Source organism: Oryctolagus cuniculus, chromosome 5, assembly GCF_051225735.1.
Source record: "Oryctolagus cuniculus isolate XC-2025 breed Fujian yellow rabbit chromosome 5, ASM5122573v1, whole genome shotgun sequence".
Taxonomy (NCBI): domain Eukaryota; kingdom Metazoa; phylum Chordata; class Mammalia; order Lagomorpha; family Leporidae; genus Oryctolagus; species Oryctolagus cuniculus.
The window spans coordinates 168,925,970-168,940,452 of NC_142871.1; positions in this window are offsets into that span (position 1 = coordinate 168,925,970).

Here is a 14,483-nt window from a genome sequence, read left to right on the forward strand (position 1 = left end):
TCCCTAGACAAGGAGCTCCTGCCACGCCCTGGCCCTGGGGAAGCCAGAGTGCCTGACCCTGGGACAGCCATGGACTCGCAGTCAAAGCTTTTGATGAAAGCTACACTCTACCAGAACCTTGGGAGGCCTGCAGGCCCAGTAGCTTTTCATTGTAAGACAGAAGTGGTCTATTGTGCTCAGGCACAGACCAGAGAGCAACATCAGGCTACAAGACCAGGAGACACCCTCCCCCGTCATCCCCACCGTTGTGACACCTGATCCTCAGTTCAAACCTGTGTCTATATGGGGGAGTCTTAAACATGGAGTTACAATAATCGTGCACATTTATGGGAGGCAGTGTAACATTTTGATACAACCTGCAGTGATCAAATCATGGTCATTAATGTGCCCCATCTAAAATATCTGTTATTTCCTCGTGTTGAGCAGATTCAAAGTCTTGTATTCTAGCTAATTTGGAATATACAGGGGGCCAGCACTGTGGTGTAGCAGGTAAAGCCGCCGCCTGCAGTGCCAGCTCCCATATGGATGCTGGTTCGAGACCCGGCTGCTCCACTTCCCATCCAGCTCTCTGCTGTGGCCTGGGAAAGCAGTGGAGGATGGCCCAAGTCCTTGGGGCCCTGCACCCACATGGGAGACCCAGAGGAAGCTCCTGGCTCCTGGCTTCAGACTGGTGCAGCTCCGGCAGTTGCGGCCAATTGGGGAGTGAACCAACAGATGGAAGACCTCTCTCTCTCTCTCTGTGTGTGTGTGTGTGCCTCTCCTTGTCTCTCTGTGTAACTCTGACTTTCAAATAAAATAAATAAATCTTTAAAATAAAACACAGCAGGTTATTGCTAACTGTAGCATCCTCCTCCTATCCAGCTGTAACCTCTCTCTGTCCCCTCCTCTTTGTTTAACCCCTTCCCAAGGCCTCACTTTCAGACATTCTAACTGGATTAAGTGCCATCCTTCATCCACTAACGTCACCCCCTCAGGGTCAAGCTTTCAACACATGGGCCTTCTGGGGACACCCAACATCATGCAGACCATGACAGCCCCCGAGCTCATTCTGCTTGGCTGTGCTCATGTGCTCCGTCCTTGAATGCAGAGTTCAAGGTCAGAGTCCGCCAGGAGCTTCAGGATGCTCCAGGGCCTGGCGGGAGGCGCAGCGTTTCCCAGGCCTCCTCTGTCGGTGCAGCTGAACTGGACCTCGAGCCTCACATTCGCAAGATCCCACGTGCTCCAAACAGGGCTGGGGGAGGGGTGGGCAGGCTGCAGAGCGAGCTCCGTGCAGCCCCACTCACAGCACAAGGCTGGACCTGCACGTCCGGAGAGCCGCCCCTGTGCTGAGACGCTGCTGTCCCAGGGGCTCCCACACGCTCTCTTAAATCGCCATGGTCTTAGGAAAAATCACGAAATGGCTTCCGTCTGCTGGTGGTGTAATACGCCGGCTCTGTCCTCAAAAGGAGGAGGTGAGAGACAGTCCTACCGCGAGGCGCGGTAGAGGCAAGTGTGCTGGAATTCCTGGCACGTGGTCAGGAAGGCGCGGCCTCTGGGCTCTCTGGCTTCTGTGCCCCTCTGGCTTCTGTGCCCTCCCCTCTCTCTCCTGCACCCACGGTGATGGTGACACTCGGCCGCTCTGTGACGCCGCGGCTGGGGGCCCTCAGCAGAGCTCAGCAGAGCTCAGCAGAAGAGAGCACCAGGCCCTGGGGCTTCAGATCTGTGAGCTGCAGACACCACTCCTTCATCAAGCACCTGGCCTCGGGAGTTTCCTCACAGCAACAGAGAGCAGCTGAAGACACCTTCCCTGGCCAGAGATAAACCGCCTCTGGCAAAGGACACCAAACAGGGGCCGGTTAGACGGAGAGGGGACATGGAAGGATGTGAGAGCCAGGTCCTCCAGGACCTCATTTCAGGATTCAGAATGGTTAGGCCCCCTCTGGTGGGGGGAGGCGTGGTGGGTGCTGTGTGTGTGTGTGGAGTGTATCTCACTCTGTGAACAGAGTGGTTTGTCAATGCTGCGTGTGTAGTGTCTGTAGGTGTTGGGTTCTCTGTGAATTGGGTGTGGATGCATGCAGGTTGTGTGTGGGTATTTGGTGTATGGACGTGTGTTGGGTGAGTGTAGGGTTGCATGTATGTGTGTCTCTCTGTGTGTGAAAGGCTGCTCCCTTTACACTTAGACCTGAGGTGTTCCCGGTCCCCTGGGGCTGCGGGACAATAAGCAGAGAGAGCATCCTGTTAGGAGAAGCCCCACCAGGGGGTTTTCAGGATGTAATGTGAACTCCTCCCTTCTCTGCTGTGGGCTAAGCAGATGCGGCAAGAAAGAAGAGAAAAAAAGCGACCCAGATGTTCAGTCAGGGCCACACGAGCAGCCTCAGCTCTCGGGAGCTCTGAGTCACGAAGGGGCAGCAGCCCGGTCCCGGAGGAACCACAGCCACCCCAGAGGAGGCGTCCACTGAGCTTTTGGGGGGGGGGGGAGACGGTCCAGGCACCCTGGAGTTGTGACTTTCTGCAAGAGAATTGCAGGGGGAAAACACCTTGAGTAGAAGAATATTTCAGACCTGTATTCGGTATTTGCTGACTTGTGTCTAAGTGAACAGCTTTTCCATGACTCGTTCATTCACCCAGCAAGCCTCTGTCTCAGCCAGCATCTGCAGTGCGGAGCAGGGAGTTCGCTGAAAGAGGAGCTCAAGGCCAGGGCAGCGCTGCGGACCCCGTCCCTGACCCTCTGTGTGTGCCGCTGGGGTGCAGCAGCGCCAAGACGAGGTCTGTCTGCCCCACGGAGCTCACCTTCTGGCAGGGAATTTGGACAGCACACAGTTCTGTCAGCACTGCAAGGCAAGATCTGGGGGTGGTGACGGATTTTCAGCACTCTAAGATCGTGGGGTGTTTGACAACCAGAGCGAAGGCTGAGGGAGGAGAGAGGGAAGAGATAGCTCCAAACTCAGCCAGAACCCGAGATGCCCCAGAGGTGGTGGCCCGTGGGGAGAGGCATGTGTGTGTGTGTGTGTGTGCGTGCACAGCTGGAGGAGGCCCCATGGGGCTGGGGGGCAGACGTGTGGGGAGGAGTGGGAAGGCAGACAGGGCAAGGGCAGGTGGAGTCTTGGAGGGTGGAGTTTGCATCCCATCTACGGGAAGTTCAGAAGGGCACTGGCTTCTCTCCGATGGTGAGCTTTCACTTCTAAACCATCACTCCCATCCGCAGCAACATCTCTACACCACTACGAGCTTTTGGGACACAACTTGAGACAGGAGTCAGTCTCAAGTAAGATCAAATCATCTCCTAAAGGCGAAGCTTGCAAGTAGGGCATAAAGGGAAGCTTCAGGTGCCAGCAGCGTGGTGCAGTGGGTTAAGCTGCTGCCTGTAACACCGGCGTCCTGTAAGAGCCCTGACTTGAGTCCTGACTGCTCCACTTCCAGTCCAGCTCCTGCTAATGTTCTTGGGAAAACAGCTGAAGTGACCCGAGGGCTTGGGGCTCTGCCACCCTCATGGGAGACCTGGATGGAATTCCACGTTCCTGGCTTCAATGTGGCCAGTCCCACCTGTTGCAGACATTTGGGGAGTTACCAGCAGGTGGAAGATCTCTCTCTCTCTTTCTCTCCCCCGGCCCCACCCCCTGCCTTTCAAATAAATAATTTTTTTAAAAGGGAAAGAAAGCTATGAAACTGAAATGTAAAAAGGATTTACTATGTCTGGTTTCGCTTCTGTTTGGTCATGGTGAAATGCATCATTGGTAGACACCACCAGTGAATTTCTATGCCATCTTCAGAATTCTGAAGGTAGCTGGCTGATGTTCATTTTCTCATCACAGACAGCTTCCCCATCTAAAAGAGGATGAAGCTGGAAAACAATTTTGCTGAGCTCTGCAGGGGTGGAGTTTGCAGATTTTACCATAAGTGCACCTGCACAGGACGTATACAAACAGGACGTCCCTTTTGGGCTGGAGGTGTGTGCAAACAATGTCTTGACTCTCAAAAAACAAGAATTTTAATGACTTGAATTTATTCTCTAATACAGTAGAATTAAATGAGTGGGATTAATCTTTTTTTTAAAAAGTAAGCTTGAGCCTGTTCCACACTAACCAATAAACTCAAAAGACGGTAAATTCTAGATGCAAATAACAGAAATGCCGTACCATAGCTACGAACAGGGGAAACTTCTACTGAGATCAGGCTCTGGGCACCTTGCAGGCCCCTGCTATTGATCCACACATGGATCCTGTGCCTTCACGCTTTCTCCTACACACACGCCCTTGCCCCAGGAGCATTCAGTGCCTGTTACATCCTGCACAGAGCGGACGCTGAGCGCATCTTCTTCAGAGCTCTGCTTCCCCTCTCTAACCAAACAAGCACAGAGACAGCGTGCATCCTGACCCCGCTCTTCAGAGTCCTGGACCCTTCCTCTTCCTCTCCCCAGCTCAGGAAGCGGGAGAGAGGCCAGAAACGCAGTCTGGTATTGAAGACATCACGAGGTAGACGTTAGGAGTGCTGCCTTCCCCTCTGAGCGGTCACAGGCAGAGGTGACCTGGCGCCTCAAGCCTGAGAGTCGCAGCTATCAATGCTCAAATGGTTTGGGATGCAGCGGAAGAATGAAAATCATCAAAATGGCCATACTACCAAAAGCAGTTTACGGATCCACTGTGATCCCAATCAAAATGCCAAAGATGATCGATCGTCTCAGATCTGGAACAAAATGAGCCCCAAATTCATATGGAGCCACAAGAGACCCCAAACAGTGAAAGCAACCCTAAACAATAAAAAATAAAGCTGGGGGCATCACAGCACCTGATTTCAAGACATATTACAGAATCACAACAGCTTGGTACTGGTACGGAAACCGACAGGTCCTCGCTTCTGAGACGGTCAGTTCCTTGTCAGTGTGAGCTGTGTGAGCACTTTAGAAGGACAAGTGGCACACGCTGGAGGACCCAGACACGGGAAATCACCTGCACGCCCTCCAGGGGCTATGGCAGAAGAAAAGCTTTAATTTTCCTTCATTTCTTCTGGATCGAAAAGGTCATTTACCCTTCGAGTAGAAATGGAAGTAGATCAAACACTTGTCGTGAATGAAATGTTTAGAGTCTGAATAGACATCTCTGACTGACATTTTTACACTGTCATCTCTAAACATTGTATATGTTAAATATATAACATATAGACTACAGTTTGTAGAACATTTCCTATAAAGTACTTGATGGATCGAGCTTAATGTAAAAACTAATCAAGAAAATCTTTTGACTTTTGCCTAAGGCAATTCTTTTTTTATTTTTATCATTTTTATTACTATGTCTTCAGTTTTCATTGGTAGTTACTGTAGCAAAGTGGTTAGAAGAATAGCCCAGATTTCAATAAGAGAAACATGAACAAACCAACTCAAAAATGAATAAAGGGGTTGGGCATTTAGCCCAGTGTCCTAAATCAAAGTGCGTGAGTTCGATTCCCAGCTCAAGCTCCTGACTTCAACTCCCTGCTAATGCAGGCCCTGGGAGGCAGCTGTGATGGCTCACGTGGTTGAGTTCCTGCCAATCACATGGTGTGTGTGTGTGTGTGTGTGTGTGCCTTTCAGGTACGTCTTAAAAAGCTATCTTTAAAAATCAACAAAGAATATGACTAAGACAGCTCATGGAAAAGAAAATGTCATAAACAAGCCTTAAACATATGAAAATGTACTTCGCTTCATGATAAAAGGAATGTGAATTAATTTAGAGTGCGTTTTCATCTGCATAAAATGAGCAAAAATTCCAAGTCTGTTGATGAGAAAAATAAGCAGTAGCTCAAATTGCAGGAAGATGCGTGAATTGATTCCTGCAGAGGGGAATTCATTATTAGGAAAATCATAAAAGCATTTATCTTTTGAACTACAAATGCCGCTTCCAGAAATTCACCCAACACAAAAAAATCTACATATAAAAAAATAGATGGACCACGAGATCTTGGGAACATTGTACAAGCAGCAAAAAAAGGAAGCAACCTAAGTTTCCATCAGTGTGGAGCTGATTAAATAACAGCATGTTCATACGACAGAATGTGGATCAAAGAAGGAAACAGGCCAGGGGTTGTGGTGTGGCAGATTAAGCCCCCACGTGCGACACTGGCATCCCATATTGAAACATTGGTTGGAGTCTTGGCTGCTCCACTTCAGATCCAGCTTCCTGCTAACGCACCTGGGAAGCCAACAGATGATGACTTGATTGATTAGATCCCTGCCACCCACTTGAGAGACTCAGATGGAGCTACTGGCTTCTGCCTTTGGCATGGCCCAGCCCTGGCTCTTGAACCCATTTGGAGAGTGAACCAATGGATGGAAGATCTCTGTCTCTGTCTCCCTCTCCCCTCTCTGATGCTCTGCCTTTCAAGCAAATGAATAAATAAATCTTTAAAAAATAAAATAATGATAAAGATTTTTATGAAATGATATGGAAAGCGCTCTAAGATATATTAACATGGAAAAGCAAATGTGTATGGCACCATTTTTTTTTAATGGAAGAAAGTGAGAAATGTGAGGATACATTTGCATATGCTTGCATTTGAGGAAAAAAGGTTGGAAGAAAGTAATAAAAGTTGGGGCTGGCTCAGTGGCATTGTAGGTTGAGCCTCTCCCTGCAATGCCGGCATCTCAAATGGGTGCCAGTTCATGTCCTGGCCACTCCTCTTCTGATCCAGTTCTCTGCTTATGACCTGGGAGCACAGCTGAAGATGGCCCAAGCGCTTGGGCCCCTGCACCCACGTGGGAGACCCAGGAGAAGCTCCTGGCTCCTGGCTTCAGATTGACCCCGCTCCAGCTGTTGTGGCCGTTTGGGGAGTGAACCAGCAGATGGAAGACCTCTCTCTGGGTCCCTCCTTCTCTTTCTGTAACTCTGCCTCTCAAATAAATAAATAAATCTTTTAAAAAAAGTAATAAAAGTTGTCACCTGTGCATGTTCATCTATATGAAAAGGAAATTTGAAAGTAAAATGTAGGCTCCAAACTGCACTTTCCTGGATTCAAATCCAGGGTTGCCACGTGACAGCTGTGTGACCTCGGGCAAGGTAGGAGTCCTGTGATTCCCCCGCCCCCCGTCCCCCCCTCATAAAATGGGAGTGATAATGATAGAGCCCACATTACGGATTTAGGATTAAAAAAGGTCAGAACCTACAAAGCATGTATCAGTGCCCAGCACATATTGAAATACATGTTTAAAGTATTTCTTTTTAAAATTTATTTTTTATTTGTTTGAAAGGCAGAGTTACACAGAGAGGGAGAGAGTCAGAGACAGAGACAGAGAGAGAGATTGGTCTTCCATCTGTTGGTTCATTCCCCAAATGGCCACAAAGGCCAGAGCTTGGCCAGACTGAAATCAGGAGCCAGGAGCTTCTTTTGGGTCACCCACAGGGTGGCAGGGACCCAAGCACTGGGGCCATCCTCCACTGCTTTCCCACGTGCATCAGCAGGGAGCTGGATTGGGACTGGAGCAGCTGGGACTCGAACAGGTGCCCATATGGGACGCCATCGTCATGGGCAGGAGCTCAACCCACTCTACCTCAACGCAGGCCCCGCCTATAATTATTTCTCAGTCCCTGACTCCCAGGAGGAGACCATTGGCTTGGAGGAGAAACACACTCCAAGGCTGGGCGCAGAACATCTGTTGTTAAGGTTTGCTGAGATTTGAAATGTGTGTTTCATTAAGCAGAGTTAGTCTCCGTCTTGAGAACTAAACTTGAACTGTGATTTGTACAGAGGAGGTGTAGAGATAAACTTTGCATTCAGAGGAAAACTGTAGTGCTTAAGAGAAAGCAAACAGTTACCCGATGAAGCTTTGTTAGCCAAAAGGCCTAGAGCTTGCTGGAACAATGCCTCAGTACCGTGGGCAGCTTTTCTGTTACACTGTATCGTAGCCTATTGTGTATCCTTTTACATGTATACATTGTCCTGTTTACTTGGGTTAGGCTATTTATTCCACCCAGTTGCATGACTTGGCATTTTCAGCGCCTCTTGGCAGGTAGGAGTAAAATGAGAACAAGTCAGGGAAATAAGTTTCCAATCTCTGTTTGTATAAACTTGAGCCCTCTCCACTGCCTCTGATGGGCAACCTGCCTGCAGGTCCTGAGAGCTGAGTGAGCCTGTCTATGGATGGCATATTGGTTTAGTAATCCAATATCTGAACACTTGAATTTGATCTGTCACCATGCTGAGTGCCGGTGAACTCACGATGAATCAGGTAGGATCTGGATCTGAGCAACACAGAAGGTGACCTGTGTGTTCGCAGGTGACTGTAATGGGAAGCTCAGTGCTGTAGGCACACATGGCAAGAAAGTTTTCAGAGTGGGAGGCGGAGTCCAGGACTTAGCGCCACAGTCCTGCAGGGAGCGTCAGGTCCAGGCCAGCACCCAGCAGCAAGTCCGCAGGAAGTGAGGGATCTGAACTGCTCTGGGTCCTGCCAACAACACTACAGATGTTGGGATAAAGTCAGCCTAGTCAAGAGCAGAGAGAGCTGTGTTTACAGCAGTCCAGGAAGACGTAGATGTAAGCAACCTTGAAAAGGTACTCCAAGGTCAAAACCACCAGGTGGGCTGCTGGCTCCCTCACTCTCGTGTTTGGATTTGTGATTTGTGCCATCGAGAGGTAGTGAGAAAGGGATTGGGTGCTGTTCAGTCTTCTGGTACCTTCGGGGCATCAGGAGCCCTCACAGATAATTAGCAATACTAGCATTGCAGTCTGGCCCAGTGTAGAGATCAGTGTGCATCTGGGGACGGGGTCCTAGCTACAAAGTTCAGCTGCAGGCGTGTCTGGCACCCAACTTAACAATGACCTCTCAGCTCAATTTTAAAGACCCTACACCAATGCTACTCCATTTTTAAGTTTTCTTTCTTGAGGAGAGAGATAAAGCGGCGAGCTGCGTGTCCAGAAAGCACTCAGTAGGTGGTAGCAGGGGTCAGCATTGTGGCGCAGCACTTGCAGTCCCCATGTGCAATGCCAGCATCAGAATGAGGGTTTGCTCCACTTCTGATCCAGCTTCCTGCTAAGGCACCTGGGAGGCAGCAGATGATGTCTGAACACTCGGTTCCCTGTCGTCCATGTGCGAGATCCGGATTGAGCTCCTGGCTCTTGGCTTCAGCTTGGCCCAGCCCTGGCTATTGCAGACATTTGGAGAGGGAAAGAATTACATTAAACCATGTTCATATTTTGCATTTTTTTTAAAGTTTTTTTACTTATTTGAAAGTCATAGTTACACAGAGGGAGAAGGAGAGGCAGAGAGAGAGAGAGAGAGGTCTTCCATCTGCTGGTTCACTCCTCAACTGGCTGCAACGGCCGGAGCTGAGCCAATCTGAAGTCAGGAGCCAGGAGCTTCTTCCAGGTCTCCCATGCGGGTACAGGGGCCCAAGGACTTGGGCCATCTTCTGCTGCCTTCCCAGGCCATAGCAGAGAGCTGGATCAGAAGTGGAGCAGCCAGGACTCAAACAGGTGCCTATATGGGATGCCAGCTCTGCAGGCCAGGGCTTTACCTGCTATGCCACAATGCTGGCCCCCCTATTTTGCATTTTCAACGTTTAGCATTGCCTAGTAATCCAAAGTACATCAGGCTTCAACTTCCCAGAGGTAAAAAGTTCTGCCTGCCACAGCAACTGTGGCAATGGTGCGCTGAGCTCCTTTTTACGAATTCCTGCACGACCTAAAACTCAGGTCTGCGGCTTCCCAGTGAGGTGTGAAGTGCTCCCTAGCTGCCTCTGTATGGGAGGCGGATCCTGAGTCAATCTGTGAACAAACTTCAGAGGAAAGAGAGGCTGAAGGTGAGAGAAGTTAGGTCATTCCTGGCTCCCAAGCAAGATTCTCCGGAACGATCTCTGGTTGCACAAGTGCTGTGATAAATAACCTGAAACTCCTCCAACTGCAAATCTCTCCAAGGAAAATGTTAGCAAGCATCCTGTGAAGTGTGGAGCTGAGCTTGTACAACTGCGGCTGCTTCCAGAGCCCTGGATGGAGAGGGGCTGATGGCTGAGCCAGGCTGGGTGCAGGTGGCAACATCCCAGGGCCTTGGGCTTGGATTCAGCACATCTTGGAATAAATGAGGTGGGCACAGAGAACCCTCCTACTAACCAGGGTCACAAAGGATTGTCATCTCAGTGAGCTCACGGTCCACCAGCAAAGAGTTCTAGCACCTGGAGCGCTCCTCTTGTTCTGGACTTGGGTAGACATGTCTTCCCGGAATTCCTATGCAGGGCCCCGCATCACATTGGGATGGACTATGTAAGCAGAGGAGAGCCGCAGCAGCAGTTCTACTAAGAGGCTCAATATTAGGGGAAACATTGCATGGTAGGAATACAAATGCCACTAGCAGCAGGTGCTTAGCTCAGCGGTTAACATGCACCCTGCGACAGAATGCCCAAACAAGCAGCGGTGGGAAGCCCAGCCTCCCCGAGGAGTTCACTAGTGAAAGGGCTCTCAGGGGCTCTCTTGCCACCATTCCAAACCACGTGATGTACTGCACAAGGGCCAGGCTAAAAGCATTGGCTTTACTAACCAATTCCTTCCACAAATACTCATCAAACCCCTTCACAGGGTTGATTATATGCTGGGGTAACTGAGAGTTGGCAAGTTTTCCATCTTTCTCCTGTCAACCTTTGCTGGAAGTATGTTGAGATGATATTACTCAGGCTGTATAATCTCAGAATTGTGCATCTCTTCTCTCTCAGTGAATGTTTCGTTTTCGTTTTTGTTTTATTTCTTAGTTGGAGAGGCAGAGACAGAGTTCCCAGTTTCTGGTTCACTCCCCAAATGCACACAACAGCTGGGGCTGGGCCAAGTTGAAGTCAGAAGCCAGGAACTCAATCCCTCTTCTTAAGGATTTATTTGAAAGTGAGAACACCAGAGAGAGAGGGGGAGAGACAGAAATAGATTTCTATCCAGCAGTTCACTCCCCAGATAGCTGCAATAGCCAACAGGCAATGGCCAATAGGCAAGACTAAAGCCAGGAGCCTAGAGCTCGATTCAGGTCTCCCTTGTGGGTAGCTGAGCTCAAGTACTCAAGCCATCATCTCTGCCTTCACAGGAGCGTTAGCAGGAAGCTGGATTGGAAGTGGGGCAGCTGGGGTTCAGAGAGACTCTAGCACGGGCTGCTGGCATCACCAATGGCAGATTTACCTGATTCACCACACGTCAGCCCCTCAAATGTCCTTCTTCTTTTTTTTCGCACCAAAATAAACTTACCATTTATTTTAAAAATTTTATTTAAGGTATAAAATTTCATGTATTTCATATACAAATTTAGGAACATGGTGAGGTTTCCCACACTACCCTCCCTCCTGCCCACGCTGCCACCTTTCCTCCTTTTCCCTTCCTATTTCCATTCTTAATTTTTACAAAGATCTGTCTTCAGTTTACTTTATACTCCTAAGATTAACCCTACACTAAGTAAAAGGTTAAACAAACAGTATGAAGAAAAAGCACTGTTCCTCAACAGTAGAGACACAGGCTGTAAACAATCATCGAATCTCAAAGCGTCCATTTCACTCCAATTCATTACATTTTAGATACTTTCTTAGTTACCACAGATCAGGGAAAATGTGTGGTATCTGTCTTTTTGGGACTGGCTTATTTCACTAAGTATAATGGTTTCTAGTTGCATCCTTTTGTTGCAAAAGACATGATTTCATCTTTTATAGCTGAGTAGTGCTCCATAGTGTATAAAAATTATAATTTCTTTATCCAGTCATCAGTTTATGGATGTCTGGGTTGATTCATATCAATTGAGCTGCAATGGACATGGGGGACAGGTAGCTCTTTCATATGCTGACTTTATTTCCCTTGGCAAATTCCCAGGAGTGGGATGTCTGGGTCATATGGTGGGTCTGTATTCAGATTTCTGAGGTATCTCCATACTGTCTTTCCCAGTGGCTGGACCAGTTTACATTCCCACCAACAGTGGATTGGGGTACCTTATTCACCACATCCTCACCAGCATTTATTATTTGTTGATTTCTGTAGGAGAACCATTCTAGCTGGGGTGAGGTGAAAACTCACTGTGGTTTTGATTTGCATTGATCCCGAGCATTTTTTGATGTGTCTGTTGGCCATTTGGATTTCCTCTTTTGGAAAATGCCTGTTCAAGACCTTTGCCCACTTCTTAACTGGATTGTTTGTTTTGTTGTTGAGTTTCTTGAGCTCTTCATAGATTCTGGATATTAATCCTTTATCAGTTGCATAGTTTGCAAATATTTTCTCCTGTTCTGTCAGTTGTCTCTTAATTTTGCTGAGTGTTTCTTTTGCAGCACAGAAACTTCTCAACTTGATGCAATCCCATTTTGGCTTTGATTGCCTGTGCTCTGGGGTCTTTTCCAAGAAGGCTTTGCCTATGCCAATGTCTTGCAGTGTTTCCCCAATGTTCTTTAGTAATTTGATGGCACTGGGTCATAGAAGGTCCTTGATCTATTTTGAGTAGATTTTTGCGTAAGGTGTAAGGTAGTGGTCTCGTTTCATACTTGTGCACAGAGATCCAGTTTTCCCAGCACCGTTTGTTGAAGAGACTGTCCTTGCTCCAGGGATTGGTTTTAGCTCCTTTGTCAAAGATAAGTTGGTTGTAGATGTGTGCATTGATTCCTGGAGTTTCTATTCTGCTCCATTGGTCTACATATCTATTTTTTTTTTTGCCAGTACCAGGTTGTTTTGATTATAACTGCCCTGTATTATGTCTTGAAATCAGATATTGTGATGCCTCCGGCTTTGTTTTTGTTGTATAAGATTTCTTTGGCTATTCGGGATCTCTCGAATGTCATTCTTAACAACAGCAGCATGTGTGGGGCACCAACCTCCCGCAATACTTTTACACGATTTCTTTAAGAAATTTATTCAGGAAAAAGCTCAAATTTTATTAGACAGTGTTTTATAATATTGTAGATCATTTATTGTATAAAGTCTCTCCAAATTACTGCACATATTTCTTCTGGGAATTAGTTTGGGGTTGATATCATGCTCAACTGACTTACATTTGTATGAGTTTCACTTTGTTTATAATAAATTGAAGATTTATGAAAAAATGTTCAGAGATCTCTATTTTTAGAATATGCATACTACAGATAATCATTCATCCCCTCAAATGAAGTGATATTAAAGTAATTTATTAAAAACTTTACGAGGGTACCTCAGAAAATTTGTGTAAAAAAACAGAATTAAAATATGTTTATTTTGGTGCAAGAAAAATCAAAATCCACATGAAGTTTTATGTAATACACATTTTCCACAAACTTCTTGAAATCCCTCATTTGCATGGATTCAAAGTGCTTTGCACCAAATCTCTTGGACTTTAATTTCATTTCCCATCAGCTGGTTGAAGTTCACCTGTCCGTCCTTGGAGAACGGGCATTCCGAGTTTGGGCGACGGGTTTGGTCAGACTGCCGACCCCGCTGGCCGTGTGAGTGTGGATCTGGGGGCGCAGACAAGTGCCTCGCATGTGTGGCCTCTGTCATCACAGTCGCTAAGTAGGAGTGAGGCCAGCACCTGCTTTTACCACTGTCAAGGGGATCCTGAACCAACACAACTCACGGTCGATAGGACTTAACCCAGCACTGTACCACCACGCACCAGGTGCTGGGCCCCGTGTTGTGCTGGCTGCCTCCCCTACGTTATCTCCGTTTACCTTCAATATCATAAGATAGAGCCCATTATTATACCCATTTCGCAGATGAGGTAATTGAGGTTTGTGGTTGTTTAATCCTTGCCTTTATGACTGTTTGCTCCTCTGTGCTCTCTGTTTGATGCTTTGTTCCTGATTAGAAATAAACCTCTGATTTTATCATCATTCCCATGAGAAAAATATCGTCCACATTGCATTGATTTACTTGTGGTGATGTTTTGGGGGAGTGCACCAAGGCAAATCATGAAAGGAGACGAAACATTCATGAGATGCCGTGAAGGAGCAGGGACCCCCAAGCCGGATGGCGCCATGGACAGCACACGGCCGGTTCTGTCGGGGATTCTGCCTCGCGGCCGTGTGTAGAATCACAGGGCTGACGCACACCCTCAGCAGGTCCCCTTCCTTCTGCGTGACCAGCAGCTCGTGCTGGAGGACAGCGGCCTGGAGCCTCCTCGTGCCCATCTCTCCGGCTTCAGATCTCCTTCTGGTCACCTTGTGGACCAGGAAAGAACCGCAAGGCTCGCTATGCTAACGGTGCCCTGAGTAGACAACCCGATCTCTTCAGCCCTCGGGACAGATCTCAAAGATTTAGAGACAACCAGTGTCAGCACTGAAGAAGTAGCCAGGTGTAAAAATGTGCACGGATTTGTTTTCAGGGCTCACTGGCTAGGTCGGCTCCACGGCTGCTAATTTGGGGCAGCTGAAGCCTTCTGAGCTGGCTCTGCCGTGCCATCACCGCATGCCGTGCCACAGGACCAGCGGAGCAGGATGCACTCCCTTTAGGAACAAGGAGTGCTCACGGCTTACGTTGGAGGCGTGGTACCCCTGTTCTCTGAAACCCTGTGTGTGCGCCACCGCCCGACTTGGAAAGCGTTTGGTAACAGATGGTGTAAGCGG